Source organism: Grammomys surdaster, unplaced genomic scaffold (genome assembly GCF_004785775.1).
Source record: "Grammomys surdaster isolate TR1022 unplaced genomic scaffold, NIH_TR_1.0 126198, whole genome shotgun sequence".
NCBI lineage: Eukaryota > Metazoa > Chordata > Mammalia > Rodentia > Muridae > Grammomys > Grammomys surdaster.
In genome coordinates, this window is record NW_021621003.1 from 1,283,939 (window position 1) to 1,289,368 (window position 5,430).

Sequence of the window (5,430 nt, forward strand, 5' to 3'; positions counted from 1 at the left end):
CTGTGATTTGAAAGGAACAACCCTCCCCAAGTGGCAGCCTGCCTTTCCAGACAATAAGGACTACAGGGCTGCACTGAAGAAGATCTGAGACGGTGCTCAACCAGACCGCTCTTTGACTTCTTGCTCCTTGCCCCAGTTCTTCTGTTTAAGACCTAAAGATAGATTTGCATACACTTTATCAGCTCCTCTTCCCAGGCTGCACGTTAATTAAATCTCCTGTCTCTGCCTTTCATCAGTACTTGTCTCTTTACTTGGAGTATTAGGACAGCTGACTGAGTCCAGCTTGTTGGGACTCTCAAAGCAAGGGCTTTTCCTGCTGAGACTCCAGTCACAGTGGTAATGATTCTCAATGTGTATTTCCTTTAGGCTTGTGGTTAGTAGAGTGACTCATGCCTATCCAGTTTTGAACTGGAGGAGAGGACAAGACACCTTCTCCCAGTGTCCTTCCTGTCAGGAGGGTCGCCAGATTCATGATCATTGTTATGCTTATCATTTCCATTTCTTTTCTCCTCATCCCAAATGTGCTAAGTAGATCCTTCTATTGTCTCTTGAATCCAGAGCTGTCTGTGTCCCTTAAGAGGATGGAACAAAAAGGAGAGAGGAAGGTGGTGGTCCACAGGCCTTGCAGCCTAAAAATTGCACTGTTGCAAGAATTCAAGCCTATTAAACCACTGAATAAATTACAGTCTTTTTTGCCTTGAAAAATAATACATTAGAATAACATACATACAACATGACAAAAAGTCTGGCAAAGTCATGGTTCACAGAGGACTGAAAGTTGGCAAAATGTTAAAGACAGCTGACTTTAATCACAATTGCACACGTCTGCATGTTGTGTTAGTGGGTTGGCGAGCAATAAAGGTGTGTGCATGTATGTATGTGTGTGTGCTTGCACATGTATGTGGACATGTGTGTGCCTATGTGTGTATGTGTATGTATATACATATATGTATGTATGTGTATATATATATATATATATGGGTGTTTGTGTCTCTTAACAACGGCAATTTTAAAGATTAAAAAATAAAATGTTTTTGTATTCAATAATGGAAATTGAGCACATTTTCAGCAAAATGTAACAAAGTAAAACTAAACATTAAAAAAATTTTGAGACAAAATGTTATGTAATATAGGCTGGTCTCACACTCTATGTAACTGAGATAACCTTTAGAGTCTGAGTGCTGGGATTACAAGCCTTTACCATTTCTCAGTGCTGGGGATTGAGCCCAGGGCTGTGTGCATACAAGACAAGCACTCTACCAATTAATTCTCTCCCCAGACCTTCAAAATTAAAAATTTTGATAAACATGAAAATTATACTCAACGTATCTTCAAAAATCACCCTCCAAAAATTATATGTATATTTCATAGTTAAAATACATGTAATGTTGAATATCAGCATTTCAGAGCAAACTTATTTAGACAAAAGTTTTTTAGAATAAAGTCTTGCAATTGCTTATGTTGATATACAGTGTGTGCTATTGAGTAGAGGCCAGAGGACACCTTCCAGGAGTAGGTTTTCTCCTTTTACTACGGGGGCTCCTGATATCAAACTCAGATGTCAGGTTTGGTATTGTGTGCCTACACTAACTGAGCTAGAAGAACATTTTATTTTATTTTATTTTATTTTATTTTATTTTATTTTATTTTATTTTATTTTATTTTGTTTTATTTTATTATTTTATTTTTGCTTTTACATTTTTGCTTTTACAAGGAAGATTTTTTTCTTTGTATTTATTCTTTTCTCGTATATTACATTCTGACTGCAGTTTCTCTGCCTTCCCTTACCTCAGTCTCTCTTCCCATCTTCCTTACCCCCAGATCCACCTCCACTTTACCTCCCATCAGAAAAGAGCAGGCCTTCCAGGGACATCAACCAAATACAGCATAACAAGCTACAAAGAGACCAGGTAATATTCTCACATCAAGGCTGGATGAAGCAACTCAGTAGGAGGAAAAGGGTCCCAAGGGCAGGCAAAAGAGTCAGAATCAGCCCCTGCTCCCACACAACAATAACATATGTGAAGAGGACCTAGGTCACACTCACACAGGCTCCTTGATCTCTGTGAGTCCTCATGAGTCCCTGTCAGTTGACTCTGTAGGCCACATGCTTGTGGTGTCCTGATCCCTCTGGCTCTGCAGGACTCTCCTCCAAGCTCCACCTAATATTTGGCTGTGGTACTCTGCATCTGTTCCCATCAGTTCCTGGGTGAAGTATCTCTAATGACAATTATGCTAGGCTCTGGTCCCAGAATATCCTGCAGGCATGGCAAACTGTAGGTTGGAGGTTTTGTGGCTGAGTTGGTGTCCCAGTTTCTCTACCTGAGGCCTTGTCTGGTCACAGAAGTTGGCCAGTTCAGGCTCCATATCCCCTTTTACTAGGGGCCACTTTGAAATGAATATAACAGTTTCTCAGAAAATTAGGAATCAGTCTACCTCAAGACCCAGCCATAACACTCTGGGCATATTTCCAGAGGACATTCCGTGCTACCACAGGGACACTTGCTCAACTGTGTTCATAGAAGATTTATTCATAACAGCCAGAATCTGGAAACAACCTGTATGTCCCTCAACTGAAGAATGGATAAGAATGACGTGGTACAGCTACATAATAGAGTATTATTCAACAGTTGGGAAAAATGATATCATAACAAACATTTTTTTTGTTTTTTTGTTTTTTTGGGTTTTTTTTTTTTTTTTTTTTGGTTTTTGGTTTTTCGAGACAGGGTTTCTCTGTGGAGCCCTGGCTATCCTGGAACTCACTCTGTAGACCAGGCTGGCCTCGAACTCAGAAATCTGCCTGCCTCTGCCTCCCAAGCGCTGGGATTAAAGGCATGCACCACCACCGCCCAGCCATAACAAACATTTTAATGATCTTTCTCTAGGTTAGCTTTATTTTATATTCTTGCACGAAGAAAAGCTAATTTGTTTTTCACAATTACATCAAAATAATATTTTAATTACACAAGTCTATAAAAAGTTGCAAATATATAAAGGAAAATGTGAAACTTATTTCTCTGTATCCCCCTGACCAAAATTTTGGTTAACTGGTTTTATCTCTCTCTCTCTCTCTTTTTTTAATGTATATACATTTGCAAAGGCTGCTTGTGTTTTTGTTTTTTGGGATTTTTGTTTTTTGTTTTTTGTTTTTTGGGTTTTTGTTTTGAGACAGGGTTTCTCTGTATAGCCCTGGTTGTCCTAAAACTCACTCTGTAGACCAAGCTGGCCTCGAACTCACAGAGATCCACCTGCCTCTGGGATAAAAGGTATGCATCACCATAAAAGCAGCAAAGGCTTTTGTAAGCATTTTTGTTTCTCTTGACATGATTGATCTTTCTATATAGCCCAGGATGGCCTAAAACTCAATATGTAGCCCAGGATAGCCTCAAACTTGAGATCCTACTGTCTCATCACTCAAATTCTGGAATTGCAGGCTATGTCCCACCACATGTGGCTTTAAAGCATTTTTCCAGAGTACTGGTCATTGAATAAGGCCTTATACATGCTTGGCAAGTGCTCTACCCAGAGCTTTATCCCTATCCTGAGTACATTTCTAAACACACACAAAACATGACTTTTCTCAACATCCTCCTTGTGGGTTGTTTTGGTTTTTTTTTTGATATTTTATTTATTTACAATACAGATGTCATTCCCTTTCCCCATTTCCCCTCCCTAGAACCCCCATCCCATCCCTCCTCCTCTTTTATGCTTTTATATTATTTTGATTATATGCATGTATTAAGGTCAGTTCTAGGTTGAGGGACTAGCAATACAATAGATGCAAATAGTCAAGGAACAAGCAAGACAGTAAACACAAATAGTCAAAGAACAAGCTTTCTTTGTTTGCATCACAGGATACCACAGGTTCCATATCTTCACAACAGAATACCTCACTCTTTAAACGCTAAATATAAAAACAAGCAAGATGAATATGGCCAGCAAATACACTGATGGAAAATAATCAAAAGCCGAATGCAATGAGCATTGCCATGTACAATTGCTCTGCTGGAAACAGTATTGTAACAGTGAATCTAGTCAACTTGACTGGATTGAGAGATGCCTAGAAAATTAGTAAAGCACGCTGCTAGGTGTGCCTACGAGGGTGTTTCCGGAAGTGTCTGGTGGCTAGGTCAGCTAGCTGAGTGGGGAAACACACCCCTTGGCACTGGTGGTGCTGTCCAACAGTCTGAGGGCAAGCTAGTAAACAGCACAGGAAGGGGTAAATTTGAGAACAGGGACGGTCCACTTTCCTTGAGAAGGACTCTAAGTTTCTTGAGCTGTTCAGTGTGGACTGGCACAAATGGCTGTCTATAGCTGCTGCCTCATTACTCCATTTTGATTTCCCCAGCACTGGGCTCTAACTACCCAGCCTACAGTCTGCCTGGGTGGTCAGCTAAGATGAGCTCACCAGTCCTCTCATCTACACGTTTGTTCTGCAGCTCTGGAGAGCCCTGACTGACACAAATAGAACTTCAAAGAGTTATGATAATACTTGAAAAGTTACCAAGCTTGAAGTGCTCTGAAGTGGATCCATCTCTTATGTAAGATTCAAAGCATATAAGTGATTTGATAACAACTATTATTGTTATTATAAGATTTGTCACAATTGCTAATTTATCCATCTACTCCCCTACTGATAGCTATGTGTTTTTTTTCTAAATTTTTACTTTCTCTAAAAAATGCTATGATGAGAGGCCTTACATAGCCTGTATCTTTACTTACCAGATCGTGCTGGCCACTGATTTAGCTATCCATCAACAGCGTAAAAGCATCTGCGTGGCAATTTTAAGTCTTTCTGATTATTCAAGAAATATATACCTATTGCAAAGAATTTGAAAAATGTCAGAAATTAAAATGCTTAACTCTGTCATAACTTTACACTAATTCAAAGTCAAAACCATTGCTTATAATTTAATGTATTGAGTTGGGGATTTTTTGGCATTTTTTTTATTGGATATTTTATTTATTTACATTTCAAATGTTAACCCCTTTCTCAGTTTCCCCTCTGGAAACTCCCCATCCCATCCTCTCTCCCCCTGTTTCTATGAGGGAGCTCACCCACCCACCCACCCACTCTAGTCTCCGTGCCCTGGCATTCCCCTACACTGGGGCATCGAGCCTTTCCAGGACCAAGGGCCTCTCCTCCCATTGATGTCTGACAAGGCCATTCTCTGCTACATATACTGCTGGAGCCGTGAGTCCCTCCACGTACACTCTTTGATTGATGGTTTAGTCCCTGGGAGTTCTGGGGGATCTGGTTGGTTGATATTGTTGTTCTTCCAATGTGTTAAAAACCCCTTCAGCTCTCTCAGTCCTTTCTGAGGTAGGGATATTTTAATTAATAAATTTATTTTCTTTCTTTTTCCATATGATATTGCAAACACATGCAAACATATTGTTACCTATGACTTTAAATATGTAATCACATGG